The sequence below is a fragment of the Chroicocephalus ridibundus genome, chromosome 1 (genome assembly GCF_963924245.1).
Source record: "Chroicocephalus ridibundus chromosome 1, bChrRid1.1, whole genome shotgun sequence".
Lineage (NCBI taxonomy): Eukaryota > Metazoa > Chordata > Aves > Charadriiformes > Laridae > Chroicocephalus > Chroicocephalus ridibundus.
Window position 1 is genome coordinate 194,418,711 of NC_086284.1, and position 18,887 is coordinate 194,437,597.

At 39.1% G+C, this 18,887-nt stretch overlaps 1 long non-coding RNA gene across 1 annotated transcript; it reads right to left on the reverse strand.

Annotated features, from left to right (window-relative positions):
• Positions 1 to 977: 977 nt before the first annotated feature.
• On the reverse strand, positions 978 to 12,560 carry LOC134510225 (uncharacterized). The gene is made up of 4 exons (XR_010069540.1): positions 12,379 to 12,560; positions 8,067 to 8,210; positions 5,083 to 5,208; positions 978 to 4,335 (listed from the first exon to the last, which is right to left on the reverse strand). It is a non-coding gene; the product is annotated as an uncharacterized LOC134510225 (long non-coding RNA).
• Positions 12,561 to 18,887: the final 6,327 nt, after the last annotated feature.

Genomic DNA, 18,887 nt, shown 5'->3' on the forward strand with positions numbered 1-18,887 from the left:
CTGCGTAGCCCACCTTCTATGCAGATGACGTACATCCAGGAAAAAAGTCAGTAGGGAACTATCATAATTTCCCTTAGAAAAACCATTTGATAAGGTGATGTGAAAAGCTACTTAAGAGCATTTTTATAGGTGGGAATTGGTCTACCAAATAGGCATCATAAAGGAAAATCTTGTTTAAGTAGGCTGTTGCCAACACTTTATTTCTCAGGGGTAATTTGAAGCGAGCCAAGACCGGCATTTCAAGACTGCCTCAGTGATTATGTTAACAAAGAATCCAGAAATCCTTGAAGGCCATATCTTTCTGAACCTGCCAAAAGCCCTTACCAATAGTTTGCAGAAGGAGACATGAAACACGTGGGATGGTTTTAAGAACTTCCCTCTGGAGAAGTTCTCCATTCTTCCAGACTGTTGAGACATCACCAGCCTTTCTTCAAGCAGCTCTGTGAAGGTGTCTGGGTGTACCAAAAACCAATTTCATTTGAATAATACACTGTAATAATACACTATTCCTTGAGCTCTTGTTAGAGTGCTGGTTCTCTCAGGCTTCCAAATTGTTTGTGACATCCTTGAGATCTGAGTTTGCTTAGAGGACTCCATGCAGTGTCCACTCTTCTCAAATAATCTATTGTGATCATAGCATGGACAAATTAAAATGGCGTGAAGAATGATCAAACTGACCTGCAATATTTCAGTTGCGGTGTGATATATCATTAAGAATTTTCCTTCATCTACTGGGGATAAAAATCAATCAGATGATACATATTGGTTTAACAACAATATATTTCAAAATAGTAGAAGCAGACTAGCAAATTATCTGACTTTTACTTTAATTTTATTAAATCTGTGCAACATAGAAAAAAATATCATGGAAAATTTAGCAAAATCTAATTTTTCATTAGCACAATTAAAAAAACCCCAAACTATTGGCTTTCTTGATCAATAAAAAATCACTACAAGTCCAACTGACTTATGCAGCTGAAAAACAAGCTAAATGAAGGACTGTTTCTCTCCCTCCTTGCATTACAAAGGCACAGAAGGTCTTTAAGATGGGCTTGAAAGAAACAGATGATATGTTTTTGTTGGGTGCCAAGTAATATTCGGTTCCAAAAATTACTGGTCTAGAAAAATAAGGAACAAAATAAATTTTAACAGCTCTCTGTTAATGCAAATCCAGGGTTGAGGCACCATTATTTTAGCTACATTAAGTTATTTTCTTTGCCTTAGGGGACACCATGGTTAGCTGGGCAATGTAACCACAATTAATTGACTTATTAAAAAGAAAAACAGTTTAAAAACCAAGCAATAAGCAACATTATTTCATTACAATGTTTTCCTTATGTCTTCTTTTTGCAGGCAGCTTTTAAGAGGAATTTCAGCTTTGAGAACTGTTAGAGGAAAATGTATCATGTTGGATCCAACAGCCTGAGATCCACTCTGTGTCCCCAGGTCCAAACAGTGGTGAGGCTGAAGATGTGTTCCCAGCAGGTGCACACACACGGAACACCTATATATACGACATATACATACATACACACACATATACATGGTCGACCAAGGATCAGACAGATATGCAGAGCACCCACACAAACACAGGGAGCACCAACAGCCTCATTCTGCTCCCCTCTTTATCTGGACAGGACAGAGGTCCGGTGCTGAGAAACATATATATATATGTGTGTGTCCAATGTGAGTCTCTCCAGCAGCTCCATTTACTCAGTCTTCCCAGTAGCTGCTCCTGCATCCCAGTCCCTCCCGGACATATGGGCCCCCAACGCAGCTGCCCCACTCCAGTTGCTGGTACAGACAGTCACACGAAGACAGCTGGCCTAAATTAATTTATTAGTGCGACAGAAATCTTACATCAAGACTGGTGAACTCTGTTGATTGCAGGCAACCTTAAACAGTTTATACATAGGAAAAAGTAAGTGAAGGGCAAATATTTCTCCACTAAAAGTTACATACAATCTGACTTTTTAAAAGTAATTGCAATAATAAACACAAGTTCCAAACCAGAAAACCTCTGTTCAGCTGCCATCAGCTCCGAGCTCCCCACATCAATACTCAGCATTGCCCTTTTCTGCACAGCACAACAATTTACCTCACACCTAAACCTGTTTAGAAATAGATCCACATAGCAGGGTTTCATGCCCCAGGTTTCTTGAGGGGAATGACCTGAGCACAAGTAGTACATGTAGATGCAATTGCAGCCAGTGCTTTCCATAAAAAATATTTATATGGCGTCAGCCTTTCATAGATGACTGTTGTTAGTTCATCTCCCCAAGAAACAGCAAATTCAGCTTTTCCTCTCAAGAAAGAAAATTCAAAGTCCAGTCCTGTCCTATGCCTTTGATAAAACATGATTTCTCCTTTGCAATACCATAAGGAAAGAAGTGAATTTAAAATTCACCAAGCCAGAGACAGTATTAGTTGGTAAAGTAGTTTGAATTTTTTCAAAGGGACAGTGAATCATGGATCCTAATTCCTACTTAGCCTTATTTGTGGATTTTATCCAGTGACTCGTTAACACCAAATATAAGGATCCTAGGGCTGGGAGTTGAAAGGTGGATTTTAGCTGCTCTAAAAGTCTTCACTATATATGGTTGTTAGTTCTCTGAATAAAAGAATATCTCACTTGCAAAGAGTGTTTTGAGACATAAGTCCACAGAGACATTTCAGAAAGCTCTTGATCCTACTATCTGTTTTTCTACATTTTCACCTGTACTGTACTGTACTGTACTCTAGCAGCCTATTTTCTAGTGATTACGGCAGTTGTTGACCGACTTGATATGTGTTGTACTACACTAAGCCTAACCAATCGCCCCTCACCTCTGTGAAGCAAGATATAAGTCTCTACAACCATATGATTATGTCTGATTTCCTATCTATTTCTCATGACTTCTTCTCAGGACTTTGTGATTAATAATCTATAACATGCACGTTTACCTTATCTTTCTTATTTTGAACATAAGAATATTTTTATATTGTACTCCCTGATGTATTGGTCAAATTTTGTGTCTTTGAGTAGTAATATTTAGGTTTTGTTAATCTTTTCCCGACACTGTTAACATTTTCATTTATAGATAGCATTTTCAGAGCTGCACTGATTGCATCATGTACACATAAATGCTGGCGCCTGTTTTGAAACAATGTTCTTCTACAAACTCTTTCTCGATAGTAATTTTGAGGAAAATAACAAAAGTTTTGCCACACTCGTCTCATTTCTGTAATGTCTGTCTTTGAATAAATCTTTTACTGTTTTTGAACTTCCCTCTCCCACCATCCGCTGTTATCAGGGAAGTAGTTTTGCATCAGGTTTTAAATGTAACTGTTCTGGGTGCTAGTTTATTTCCTTAATGGCAGTAAAGATGAAATAGAAACTGTATGTAATGACTTTGCAGTTTTCAACAGTAACATGAGAGGCAAAAATGTGGTCCCCATCTGTTAAAAGAAAAAAAAAGAAAAAGATCTGGGTATTTATAAACCCATAGCTGAACTTCAATTCCTAGAAAAAAGTACTGGCATAAATAATCAGGCAGTTTGGTAAAATCCTACAAGAGGACAAGGCGATGAGTAAGAGTGCACGTGGATCTGCCAAAGTCAGGTAGTGTCAGACCAATCTTACTTGCTTTTATGACAGGGTAGCAGGCATTGTGAATATGGGAAGAACAGTGGATGTCAAATATCTTGGTGTTAGTAAGGCTTTTGACATCGTTTCACTTGACATTTCATAAACAAACTTAGGAGTCAGGGTTGAGTTTTCAGAAAGAACGGGTGCAAAGCTGATAGGAAAGCTGCATTCAGACAGTGGTTGTCAATGAGAATGGCAGGTTTCCACAGCAATCTGGTTTGATGCTCTACTTTTCAGTAATATTTTTCAATATCTAAGTTTCAGGTAACAAGAAATTAAGAGTGGCAGGCATGTTGCAGAACACTAGTAAGGCAGCAAGAGTGCTAGAGAATAGGCTGGAATCCAAACTATTTTTGAAAACAGTGGAGGTATGGTCTAAAAAAATATTGGATGCTGTTCAAATAAGGACAAGCACAAGATCATTTACAATTAATGAAGAACAAATCTGGGTATGCTGGTAGATCAGAATATGAAAAAAGAAAAAGACAAAAGACATCACAGACTGCATCCAGGAAAGGCATTTTCAGAAGAGACAAGTGAGAAAATATGTTTATGTAAAAAGCATTGCTCATATATACAGTACCGGTCACTCATGTTTGCAAAAGATTTATTCATACTGAAGTAGATTTGACACAATAATGCTTCTAGGAACATGTGGGGAACAGGATGCCTATTTTGAAGAAGAAAAATGGGTTTCCTTCTTTTGCCTGCAAAACAAAGGGTAAGAGAAGATATAACTGAGGAGATAAATCACTTTCCCACAACCTACATTACATACATAAACTTCAGGGAGAAAAAAAGCGCCCTATTTAAGGTAAAGGATGATGTTGACACAAGAACATGATGAATATAAACTGCCCATAAATTAAATTAGGCTGTAAATTATAACACTTCTAACCATCAGAGGAGTGACACTAGGGGCAGGGGACAGAGGGGGAATTCAAACGTAATAAGCTGATTAAGCTCTATCTTGAAGATAGTTAAAGGAGTCATGATGAAGCAGCTGTCTGCTTTAGCAGCTGGGGCTGGTCTTCATGCTTCAGGAGACCCCTTCTGGTTCCAAATGCTTCATTCTAAATCTAAATTTAAGTAAATACAGTGGCTGATATACTTCCTTCAGCAGTATGTACCTATACGCTCTTGGTAATAAAAATCTATATACTCTGCCACTACCTGGCACTTCCCTGGGAGTGCAGTCTGGGTTCTGACGTGCCATAGGGGACAACATTCCCCACCTGCAGGGGACACCATCCCTTGGCACCTCACCACCGCCTCTGCACTGACTTCAGCAATATTGAGTAGCAGCTCTGGGCCCTCATCCACCCCCTCCCATGCCAACCCTCACGTTAATTGCCTTGCATTAGTTTGCACGTCCTGATGGCAGCACTATTGATCACTCATGCTCCCTGTGCATGAGTCAAATAGGAAGCCAGACACAAATCTTCTTGCCCTACCTGTGAGATTTCCTGCTCAGCTGGCAACTTCTCACACTATGTTTTGGATTCCCGTTAGAGCTGACTGGATCCACCTCCTGCTCCTTCCTCCCATGCTGCGTGCCAAATCTGCCTGAGTGTGCCTTCCTAGGATTAAATTACACACCGCTGAGATCTGTGCTACGGCACTTAGACTGCTTTTGGTGAGGAGGATAGACAGACTAAAGGTGAGGAATTGTGGGTTGTGATATAGGAAGCTGCTTATTGGTAATGTGATCTGATCTTCTCAGTTAACGTCTCTACTGGGGAATTACCTGAACATTTGAGAGGGTTGGAACAAGTGCTGCTGTTGCAATTAAAGAAGAGTTCCTTCAGCGGTTTCTTCAGCTCAGAAATTTACACTCAAGATTGTTGCTTTTTTAAATTTCGAGGAGACTTGTGTAATGAATATTTTTTACATTTTCAGTCTCAAGAGACATTAGAGATGACACTTCTTTTGAAGTTTGAGAAGAACTTTCTGGACTTTAATGGATAATTAATTTCTTAATTAATATCAAATTTTAATAAATATGGAACTTTAAGTTGCTACAGTAATGAAAATATTAACTCTCCTTGTTATACAAATATGCAAAACTTCTTACTAGACACATAACTTGTAAATGTAGCACCCAAAAATATATTTTTAATAATGTAAGAAGCAAATAAAATACAAACACATTGAACGTAACCAAAACAATTCAATGTACTCATGCTATCTTGAAAAACAGAGACATTGAAATAAGAAATTATTTTCAATAAAATATTCATGAAATCTTTTGCAGGAATTTAAATTAAGATAATACAAAGTGGAAGACTCTATTTATTGCTTCTAGGACTCCACTTAGCAATTGTCCATTCTTACATTCTATACTTCAAGCACTTCAAAGTTGCAACTGCAGATTTATCACTGTTCCATGCAAAGTTACTCCCAGTCATGGAAAAGTATATATATACACACACAGACAAAAAATACATATTTAAAATCATGATATAAACAGAAACTTTAAACAAAACAGTTGCTCTGGACTGTATTTCTGAGGTTCTATAACTAGGAATTATTATTCCTGACATTCTGAGATTCTGACATATTGACAGAAAAAGGAAGCCTCCAGAAATGTCTGCAATTAGGCTGACACTTTATATACTCAAGTAAGGAACTAAAATAATCATTAGAACTACTATAATCTTTGAGAAGCATACATGTGTAGTGCATGAAGAGAGAGTGAGGGAAGTATCTCTTAAAACTGTCAGTAAAGACAAACCAAATGTTGCAATATGCAACACTGTAAAATGATGAATAAATAATTTGAGTTTCCATGTTTAAATTTACCCCCTACAGATATATTGAACAATGTCAACACATTCGAGGATTGGTTAGTCACTGGAACAGGCTCCCCAGGGAAATGGTCATGGCACCGAGCTTGTTAGAATTCAAGGAGCATCTGGACAATGCTCTTAGTCATAAGGTTTAGCTTTAGGTAGTTCTGCGAGAAGCAGAGAGTTGGACTCTGTGATCCTTATGGGTCCCTTCCAACTTGAGTTATTCTGTGCATCTATGATTCAGTAACGAATTCTCAGGTTTTCCAGACAAGGAACGGAAATGATTTTTTAATCCTTGCTGTACACAAGGTGATCACATTTCCCTATCTATTCTTTAGAAAATATCTTATATGGCTTGGAACACCTGAGAACACTAGTAGTATTCGTATGGCATAAACACAGTATGAATAATACCAGCCTTCTTGTTAAAACCACAGATAACTAAAGCTCCTATTATTAACTTGCCCTGTTTAATTAGTATACACTTTCTGTCATTTAGTTAATAGAAAACATTTGGGAACTGATTCTTTTCTCACATATGCTGGTATAAATCAAGAATTATTCTATTATATATAGCTTGTTAAACAAGTGTGAGAGGAGAGTAAAGCCCAAAATAGCATTAACCGTCCAGGGTGTAAATGTGAGAGACTGCACATTTTGAACAGGTGGTAGATTTTCAAAGACAGATGTTTAAAAAAAAAAAAAGTACTTTTAAAAATTATTTGATTCTCAAAAGGTTTATGCTCTTTCCTGGCTGGAATCCACTCGTATTGAAGCCTATGATAAATTTCCTGTTCATTTAACAGTGCATTAAGGGTTTTTGCTAATCCTACTTGGAATGCACTGTTCTCAGATGTTAGTGTGAGGAGCTGGCTTATTCGTCAGCCTGACAGGGGGAAGCTGCTACAGCTCCATGCTCCCAGGTCCAGCTTCCCAATAGACACCCATGCACACAGGACACGCGCACATACACCGCTCATACACCGCTCATACACCGCTGGCCACAAAGATTGACAGAGAGAGAAAACACAGCACTCACGCACACATAAACAGCACGAATGAACTTATCCTGTTCTCCTTTCTGGCTAATCAGGATGAAAGGAAGTTAGTGAAAAATGTACGCATACAACTTGCATCCGTCCAGCAGCTGAGCTCAGGCACCCAGGCTGCCCAGTAGCTGCCCTGGATCCCAGCCTCACCAGTTGCTGGCATCTGGACATAGGAGCCTCCGAGGCCACAGTCCCACTCTAGTCGCTGGTATGCTAGCCTGCATGCACATACAGGCACACACACTAAAAATCCCTCCAGTAACCATCCTTGCACACTCAGCTTGTTCAGTAGCTGGCCCTGGACACCCTGGTCCCCGAGCTCTCTCACGTGTAGACACATGCACACGTACACCGCATGCTCTACTAGCTGGTTCAGATCTATGAACCCTTCAGTAGCCCATCCCAGGCTCCATGGTCTCTCCAGTACCTGTTATAGACCCCCTGGTCCCTCAGGTAGTCAACTCTTAGACTCCCTGGTCTCTCCAGATTCCAGCACAGACTTATGGCTGCTCTGATGCCCAGCTGCTGAGCCTCTTATCCTACTCACTGGCTAGTCCAGCTTGAGGCACGCCAATGGTTACAGACTGACATACACACCTGCACACCGTTAACGAACACATTCTGTGGTCTCTCCAGTTGCTGCCACCATAGACACGCAGGTCCCTGAGACCCCTGGTCCCACTCCAGCTGCTGCACTCAAATCCAGAGGCACACATGTGCACAGGACAGAGATTCCTGCACCTGGGAAAATAGTTAGAAATGGATTGTAATGAGAAGACAGGACAGACTATGGTGATCAGGTCTAGGGAATGGCCAGAACAACAGTGCTGGCCAGCCCACTATACTCATGACTGATCCTTTTTTTTCCCTTTTTCCGTTGTTTTCCCTTGCTTGTTCCTCACCAGCCCTCTTTGATCCCTCCCTTTCCTCACCCTTGATCCTCCCCCTGAACATCCCACAATAAATCTTGCACAATTGCAGAAGGCTCTTCCTGACATTCCTGACTCCCACATCCCCAAAGGCCATAATGACCTCCCATTGGTTGACTGAGGGGTCAGACTGATGGGTGCCATCCTGGGACCATGGGCTGAGACTCCCCTGGGATGGCCCAGGGAAGAGCCACGTCAGGGGTTCCATTTGGTCTGACAAGGTCGTTGGGGTTCTCCCAACTGTCATTGTTTCCCTGAGCTCCTTTGGGTTCATGGAGATGAGCCCTTAATGATATAAAGTAACCGTTACATGCCCACCTCTAATCTCTGATATATACCCTTCAGTTTTGAACATGAAGAACTCCTTAAAGGATTCCTCAATGACAAATATTTCTCTTTAGAAAATCAAATTTTGAAAGAAATTGAAAGTTAAGGAAGATAGTACTATGAGGGACAATAATGGATGAGAAAGATATATTGAAAAATAGTATTAAGTCAGAAGCTACAAGCAAAATTCATGTCAGTATCCAAAAAGAAGAGGCACGCAGCTTGTACCAAAAAACAGTATTCCTAAATTAGCAGGTAAAAGATATTTAAGGTAGTGAATCTGTGAATAATGCAAATGTATCTGGAGGAAAGACAAGGGAGACTATAAAAACAAGTGAAGAGGATGTAGAAAAGAATAGTGGAAGGAAAGTGAGGGAAAAGGACAAAAATCAGCACACTTGGAAGATATTTCAAATAAATCAGTTAAAGACAGAATAAAAGAACACACAAGGCAAGTTAAAATTGTTAAAATGATGTATTCACATTGTACTGGAATCTGACAAGGAAATCAAAAAGAACTTTGATGCAGGAGGTACTAAAATAGATATATATTCAAATATAGATACATCAAAGCTCACTGTTTGTTTATGTTAAGGTACGACAGGATAACAAAAGTAATGATAACACTGCAGAGAGGAAGGATTAGTAGAACCAAACTAATGATTATGGAGTAGTTACCATAAGTGAGATTTCTTCCTGAGCAGAGAAAGAACGTAGAAGCTAAGTTCTAAAGTAATAATAAAAGTTCTAAAAAAACTACTCTAAAGTAATTAGAATTAAAGTCCTGTGGGGTAGATTCACTGGTCTGGTGCCTGTGAGGAGTAGGTACATGATGCTGAATGTGAGCAAACTTCATCTGAAGAACAATGAAGTCTTTAACAGCCACCATCATCCAGTCTTGAAGCCTTCATTGTGAATGGGTTGGACTTTATCAATAGAGAAGAGTTAAATCCCTTCTTCCACAGTTTCTGTCCCAAACGATCAGTGTCACTGAGCACAAGTGTGACCGAAGGCAGTGCGATGTGGTGTGAGCCACCTGCTATGCCGAACCTGGGCCGTAGCAGACCAGGGACAAAGACACCTTGACCAAGAGACAGGGAGGCAGCAATGGGATTCACAAGGCTGCTGGCAACTTGTGGCAGGCTGTGACCTGTTAGCTGAACCAAACCAAACCTCGTACAAATCCTGCTGTAAAAATAAACTGTTTCAGAAATTAAGCATACGGTTTAGAAAGATTCTTGCAACTGTGTGGGCTTCCTGGTGCTTGTCTTCTCCTCTTTCTTAGTACAACCCACACTTGTGTCTCCAAGTTTTCTGTATGTTGCTAGATGCTTTCATTCAAGGCCAAGATTAGTTCTGCAGCTGACAATGAGCTGCTAGTATACTCAGTAACAGAGACACTTACTTCAACAGATAAAGCTGTAGGAATGGGTATGATAGATGAGAAGCTTTAGAAACCAGCCCAGTATAGTTCCATTACTTTCTCGATGAAAGCAGTTTAAGAAAAAGCTACAAAACAGATTGCCATGAAGAAAAATACTGACCTTACCAAGCAGAAAATGAAGGGGAAAATAACAAGCTTACAGGATAAAATTCATCCAAAGCTGTTCCACAACACTTTACAAATTATTTACACAGTGATGAGTGTGCTTTGGACTATATCAGGAATATTTGCAACTATAATGGGGAGGAGATATTTTGTAGACTGTAGAAAGGCAGTAAGCCTCCCAGAACAGATAGGACCTGCCTGCTTAACTTCAACTGCATTGAAGACCAACGCAGGAAATAATATGGAAGGGATTGCCTATTTTTTTAGCTGACTAGAGTTGCTCTAGTCAGCTGTTCTATCACTACACATAACCAATCTTTTCACAAGATCGACACATATTATGTCTGATAAAGTAATTGTTTAACCATTTTCTGTGGCAGGTCAAAAATACCAACTTTCTTCCCTTCTCTGTCTCTGAAAGGTTAAACTGTTCCTCAGTGATGAAGGAAAGAAAATTGACTTTTGAACAAAAGGAAAATTCGATCAAAGGTGCAAAACTGCTTAAAATCAATAGAGCACTGCACATGGACATTGCACATGTTAAAATGGGATAGAAACAATGAACTGACTTGCGCTTAATGCAGTAGACACAGATGAAGAAAACAGTCCTAGAAATTTCTTTAAGCAAATCATAGATATTAAGGTATAGCTGTAAGGGAGTTTCTAGTGCTGAGTATGCTCACTTAAATAGATTTAAAAAGCAAATTTAAAACTAAATTAATTAAAATTACAGTAGTATTAATTCTGAAATGGCCACAATAGAAAAACCTTGAAGCATTTCTGCCACTGCCAGCAGCACTCCAGTGCAAACTCCACTGACATTCTTTCTGTTAATATTCTTTTGGGTGATGTTAGTATTTCTGCAGCTTCAGACTTCATGAGACTGAAATTTAGCCTGTCAGTTGAGGAGATTTAAATAGCTCTATTTAGCTATTTGTCAGTTTGATTTAGTAATTGGCAAAACATTAAATTTTTGAGATTTCAAGCACTTTTATGGCATCTTAATTTTGAAAAGTAAAATTTAGTAGACAGACTCTAAAGCTTCAGTTGCTCTTCTTAATTGTATTACTTTTCTAAACTGTGCAGCTGTACAAGGGGCTTTCAAAAGAGTTCTTGAACATGCAGTTGAAACTGCTTAGCATAACATTTGTCCATTGTATCTTTGGAGCACCATCACTGTGCTTAAACACAGAATATGTATTTTAATAACTACTGAGAGGTTGGGTTTTTTTGCCGGTCTAAAATGGTTACACAACACTGGAACGTTTTCATAGGTTCCTGTGGGGTAAATGTTGTTAGAACTCTGCCCATATTAACTTGGTACATGGCAGCAACGCTGCTGTGGTATTCTGTGCAGTGACCTGATTAGTCCAGCATTGGCAGAACTATGAGGGGAAATTGTAGTGGGAAGCAATAATTTCTTTTGTCTGTTTGTGGTTGGTTTTTTGTTTTTGTTTTTTTTTTTTTTTTTTTAAGTGCACAAGAGACATTACCAGCTCTAGATGTGGTGGAAAAAAGAAAAGTACTTTTTTGCTATCCTGTCAACTTGATTCAAGAGCAAACACAAAACAGTTCAAGTGCTTTCCATGATATATGAATTTCCTTTTTGAGTAGCTTTGCACGACTCTGTGCTGAGGGTTATGTTTGAGAGGCTTTTATGAACATCACATGGAATTGGTTGTTTTGTTGTGTAGCTTCTTATATGACACAGGGTCGATTTTTATTTAAGAGTTTACAACTGATTTTGTGGAGTTCACCTTCTAAAAAATGCAAACATCTGTCAGATCCCATGATTCTGAGGCTATCTGGAACATTGCCTAGCAATAAAATAAAATAAGGGGGAAATAAGGGAGAAGCATAAGTCTCATCAGTGTTGAAACATACTTTAAATAAAGGAGGTATGTGAAGAAGTTTTAAACACTTGTCTTTTTTTCTGCAAGTGAAAGTTACCAACACAATATTTAATAGTCAGATGTTATGTCCATGTCTGACAATAACTGGTTCTGAAGTACTTGATCTAAAATGCATTATATTCACAGGAGTAGAATCCAGGACACCTTCCTTAGTATCCTAGTCTCTGGGCTATGCAGCATATTTTTCTTACTTGATACCTTGTTCTTCAATGTGCTGGCATGCTGGAATACCCTTCTAAGACAACAGTTCTCCCTGTGCAGCTCCCAGTGTCTCCTTTGCTGCAGAGTGACATAGATTCAGCAGGAGTGCTGAAGATGTAGCATTCTGATGGAGAGTGCATTTTCTCAACAAACGAGATGGAAGTTTGAATACCTAAAAAGCAGATAAACCATGGGACCCATGTCTCAGTAACAAAGCAAATGGTGATATTCCCTTTTCCTCATATTAGGATCTCTTCCATTTTTTACAGGTTCTCAAACTTAGGAGGATTTATGAACACTGGATGTCAAGAGGATAGAGGCACCGAAGACCACTTCAGAAAAACCCCAATTCTAAGCATTTCCTCCAGGGAATACTTAGGCAGCTCCTCACCAGCAAGCTGATGCTCTGAGGCATTATTCAGAGACACCCAAATCTGCATATGCACTATGCACAGGAAAGTTTTGTATGTAATTTACTCAGTATTTCATTCTGTGTGCCTACCTCAGAAGCCCTTTGGCCATGATATACAAGTATTTAGGAAACTATGTATACAACAAGTTTCTCTTGAGAGGATTAGAAGTTAAGCTTAGCAATGTTTATAGATCTAAAACCTTGTATCGTGAAGCCTCCCATATGTTAATAGCTATGAACCTTGGCACTCCCAAGACTTCTTATTCTTACTTACAAAGAACCTCGTAATGCTGGTGATACTTCATTCTCTCAATTCCATCTCACCTTTTGGTTCAGCACAAAAGCTTACGCCATTGACTACCATTTATTGCCTTCATTCACATCTAAATTTAGGCTTCTTTATGCCACTTTTTATGCCAGCAAGAGATTTGTAACAAACCTACCCCAAAGTTTAATTCAGCATATTCTAAAAAATATTTCAGATATAAAGACTACACACTGTTTTGTTATTATTATGGGAAACTACTGTGTGTGAATATCAACAGCTACTAAATCTAACAGAAAGAGTAGAGGTGTATGACTGATTTTATTTTCCTCACTGAAATTTTGAAAATGTCTGCTGAACTACCAGTTTAAGGATTAATTCAAAGTAACATTTGGGGACTTTGAAACATCCAGAGGCGTTCATTTCTTTATTTTAGTTATGGTCACTAGACAAAGTAAGAAATGGGAAAAGTCAGATAATCTGAAAAAAATTTCTCTTCTTGCTGTGTTTCTAAAGAGCTACAGAAGCACCAGTCCAAAACCACAAAATGAGTGATAATACAGTGTGAAGAATCCTCAGATTTGGAAAGATATCCCCAAACATTATGAGTGTTCAGTGACCTATTGTGATGATTGTCAATGACACTGAAGAAAAAAGTTTTATCTATGAGTAATGCACCAGCAGTTTTGAGAGGCCCTGAATATAAAAGTTCCATTTTAAGAGTAGATATCAAACATGCAAAGTTCAATATACATTTGAGCATCCTCCATCAATCCTGGCAATTACCTTCCTCTAACATTATGAGATTTGAATAGTGCTGGTACTGCTGCAAAATCGTATCAGCTCTTATTTCACTATCAGGACTGTAATTTTCCGCCACTATGCACTAGTTCAATTAGATCCCCACCACATATAATGACAGCCTCTATACAACTGAGAGGCATCAGGGAAACTAAGTGTAGGGACCATATCCTTTGATGGTTGCATCGCAATTTACTGATTGTTGAGCAGGGTTTGGTTTAGCACTTAGCATTTGGAATTAGATTTAGCTAGTGAGGGAGTATTATGCTTGGTGAAATCTGAATGAAGAAGCAATCAGCCATATTTTAAAATAGAAAGTCACAAAGTTAAGTTTTGCAGGGAACAAAATCCTGCAGGCAGTTTTGTGTTGCTATCAAACCAAAATGAAGAAAACTCCACCATGTTTAAGCCACACTTCTGAGCCAGACATTCTTTACATTTTTCCATCTTGAGGAAAAGACTTTTAAGCCTTTGTGATGACATAAATGATAGAACCGTGAATTCCAACCGAAAGGCAGCAATGCACGGTGCCTGTATCTCTGTTCACTCATAGACCTTGAAATGGACACTGGACAAGAAAATTCTGCAGGTGTTAGTCCATGAACCATTGAATGCTGCCGATTTCAATGGCTCATGGACTAAGGCATCTTGCTGTGGAGTTACTTTAACACTACCCTGAAGTATTTGACAGAAGCAATACAGGTCAGGTCCTTTGTAAACAGATTCTTCATGTCAGATTTTGAATAAATGCTACAGGTAGCCTGCAGTTTGAAATTATTATGGATTCACCATTTTTGTTATTTTGTATCCTTCCTACTCCTTCTCCTCTCTCTTACTTATTTCATCTTGTTCTCTTCCCTCCCCTTATGACTCTTAAAGTCTGAGGGTGTTACTTGATAATCAGTTACTGAGTAGGCATTTACTTTTACATCTCATTTTAAGACTGTTAGAAGGGCTTTTATGTAATTGTGAAAGAAATTCTTTACCACAAAAGATATCTATTTTATATGCATATTTGTATAAAATAAATTTATTTATATTACAGTAATGCCTTGGGCATAAATGGCAAGGTGTTGGCAGTGGGGGGGCTGCAGGGATGGCCTCTGTGAGAAGAAGCCAGGAGTTGCTCCATGCCAGGCACAGCTGGTTCCAGCTGCTTTCAATGGACACACCACAGGACACACCTGATCCCATCTGCCAAGCTGGTGGCATCTCTATGAAAACATATTTAGGAAAGGAGAAAAAACACTAAGGAAAAAGAACAATGCAGCCAGAGCAGTAGGAGGTGATCTGTAGTAGAATTAGTAACACCTCAAGAGGGACTGTGGCCCATGGATAAGCCCCAAAGGAACTATAGGCTCTGGTGGACCCATGCCAGCGTAGAGGAAAGAAGTAAGAAGGAAGGAGCAATGGAAGAACAGGATGAGAAATTAGGTGCAACAGAAAGAAACAACCATGCACTGACACAACCTCCTGCACCTCCTTTCACCTCAACAACGGGACTGAGTGTAGCCTGCAGTGATAACTGAGGGAGCGCTAACAGTAGGAATAGGAAGGGGGAAAGAAAGGTGTCTGAGTGAAGTTCAGCCTGGGATAGGGGAAGAAAACATGTTTTCCCTAAGTGTTTAAATGTTTGTCTTCTTTGTTTTCATTGCCTGAATCAGTGACTAAATATTTATATCAATTGGCAGTAAATTAAATCAAATTCCCCACATTGAGTCTGTTTTGCCCATAACAGTAATATGTGAATGATTTCCCTGTCTTCGTCTTGACCCTTGAGCTTTCTTGCTCCTGGTTTTCCTACTTTCCCTTCATCGTGTGGGACTGGGGAGGTTGTTGGAGGGGAGAGAACGAGCGGCTGTGTGGGCTCTTGGCTGCCAGTCAGCAGCAACTGATCATGCATTTCTGAACGCTTATATGTTTTCTTCTCTTTAGTCATTGTCTGGTTTAATTATGTTCATTATATTTATAAGAGTCCGTTTATAAGTACCCTCAATCTTGAAAAAAATCCATAACTCCTATATGAAAGAGGTTAAAAACAAGTCCATTAAAAATGCTTATGCTTTCCTCAACCCCATTTTTTCTTCACAACTAACTTATGAATACAATTTTGAGCTGCTTAAACTTTCTATTTAACTCTGTCACTGTCACTGGGCAATTAAATCCCATTCCACAAAAAGAGAAAGTGAAAATAAAGAGAAATTAGGTAATTAAATTTATGTGAGTTTTTTTAAGTTCAATTTTTAAAGGAAGTGAAGACAAAAACCTTCAAGATTTGAGTTTTGAGCATGTTCACTGAAATTATCCAGCTGCCTACCAAATAAAGGCACCACCATAATGTAGAACTAGTGGGATGATTGTGACTGCAAAAGCATTGGCTTGATGGGTACACATTTCTCTGAAGATTTGTTTGGGAAAGGCTCAGACACAAAGAATAGGTCCAGGTGATTCTTGTCTATTTTTCTGCCCAATTAGAAATGCCAGGCCATAATAGTAATGAAAAGCATATTTTTAAACAGGGAGAAAAAATTGTAATGTAAAATGTAACCTGTAACTTCTGGTCATATTCAGTGCATATCTTTTAAACCTAAGTTAACGAAATCAAGAATTTTCGTATAATTTAAAGTAGCAAGTGAATGCTATGGTATTCTGGAGGTGTTTCTGTCTTTTTCTCTTTTTGCAATGTCAATCATTCTGCTCTTGATATCATATATATATAACAATCTGAGTCAGAGAGAATCAATTTATAGAGAAAGAGTTACTCTCCCAGTGTTACTCTTTTCTCTCAATCAGGCTCTCTGCCCTTCTCTGTTCCTGTGAAGTTCAATCTTTATTAGAAAACTGGAGGAATGAAAAAAGCCAAATGTCCTGTAAAAATGTATTTATGCAGATGAAAGAACATCGGACTAATATTTCTGAACTTAAACCCTGGCAGCTTGGTGCTTAATGAGACAACTATGCTCAAAGATTTTCTCTCATTCACCATTCAGGCTTTGAAGAAAGTTTTCTGGGTTAGATCCAAAAAAAGGACCTGAAGTGGGGCTTAGTAGGATTTAACAATGAAGTCTAAAGCAGCAACTGAAAAGCCCCTGTTTGGCTGCTGTATAACCTCTGTGGGTTTGTTTGTTTTCTGAGGTGTCTCTCTGTCCACAGAAGAAAGTGACTCCTTCCAGAAGGGAGTCAGAACTCTTACAGCTAATTTTTCACCCTGAATTATCTCTGAAGAAATTCTCTTTCCATTGACTGTGTCAGAAACCTGCACAGGTCAGGTCCAGCAAATTGAGGTTAACTTTTATGTCTAGAAGATGTGGCTTTGTGCGTGCCCTGAACTCTTTGGATCACCACAGTTCAGCTTTAGTTCAAACATAATTTGCTCTATCCACCACTATAGGCTGGTGCCTATAGCTGGAATCATAGAAGCATTTAGGTACCTCTTGAGATCACCTAGTCCAATGCCCTGCTCAAGAGGTGTCATCTGCAGCAGGTTGAAGAGTACAGTGTGCATTCAGGTTTTGAATATATCCATGAACAGAGACTCCACAACCTCCAATGTATGCCCAGTTTGTTTTAAACACTCCCTAATCTTGTCCTTCTCCACTGAGGTTAAGGCTTTCTTGCTCCAGACTTTCCCTCTGATTCTCAGGTGCCTGTGATTCCTGAATGCAGGTCTTACTGGTAAAGACAGAAGCAAAAAAGGCATTGAGTACCTGAGCATTTTCCATGTCATTTGTCACCAAATCCCCTGACCCATTCAGCAGATGGTCCATGTTTTCCCTAATTTTCCTTTTGCTGTTTGTGTATTTGTAGAATCCTTTCTTGTTGGCTTTCACGTCATTTGCCAGATTCAACTCTAGGTCATCCTTGGCTTTCCTAACCCTTTCCCTACAAAATTGGACAGCAACTATATACTCCTTCTGGGTCATACCAGACCCTGTGTCCACCTCTGATATGCTTCCTTTTTTATATCTAAATTCAGTTTAGAGCTCCTTGCTCATCCATGCAGTTCACATGCTGCCTTTGCTTGATTTCCTACTTGTCAGTATGACTCTTCCTTGAGCTTGGAGGAAGTGATCCTTGAATATCAACCAGCTCTCTTGCACTCCTCTTCTCTCCCAGGCTATATCCCATGGGATTCTTCCAAGCAGGTCCCTGAAGAGGCCAAAGTCTGCTCTCCTGAAAGCCAGGATTGCAGTCCTGCTTTTCGCCCTGCTCCCCTCTTTTAGGATCTTGAACACCATCGCTGCAACCAAGGCTGTCTCTGACTTTCACATTTCAACCACTTCTTCCTTGTTTGTAAGTATCAGGTCCTGGAGAGATCCTTTCCCTGTTCGCTCCTCAATCACATATGCCAGGAATAAGAACAGGCTAATGTACACTAAACAGCTCAGCCTGTTTGTTGCTGTTCTCTTCTTTTCTAGGAAGAAATGACGCCCATCTGTTACAGAATAACCTAATACTCTGAGCACCTTGATTCATTTTTCTTTTTAATCTGAGGGCTTTCAAAGAACTCATCCAATCTAACCAGTTACGTACCTAACCACTAGACTCTTTTTTAAAAAGATGATATCATCATGATGTAATTTCTTTCTTTCTCTTTTCAAAGAGCAAACTTTATTCCAGCCTTTGAAAGGATAGCTGGAAGCTGCTATCCCACAGAAAGCAGTAGTCTCAGGAGAGGGCCAGTCAAAGAACATTTATAAGTTCACACTCTAATTTATACCCTATTATTATGCTATGAAATTGCCTACTGAAATCCTTTCTTCCTCTGTATCAACTCTGGATTTAATACCAGTCTTAAACACTCAGTCAGTAAATTAAATGTAATTAACTACCACTATTATGGAAAGTAAAGCTAAGATAAAAGTTATTAAAAAATAAAGTTGAAGTGACAAAAAGACCCATAGGATTTTTTTCTTTAAAAGAATGAGGCAAACAAGCTTTGGCAGGTTTGGAAAGAGAAGAATGCTTATCATTTATCTATATCTGAACCACTCACTTAAGATGCTTAACAGACAACAGAG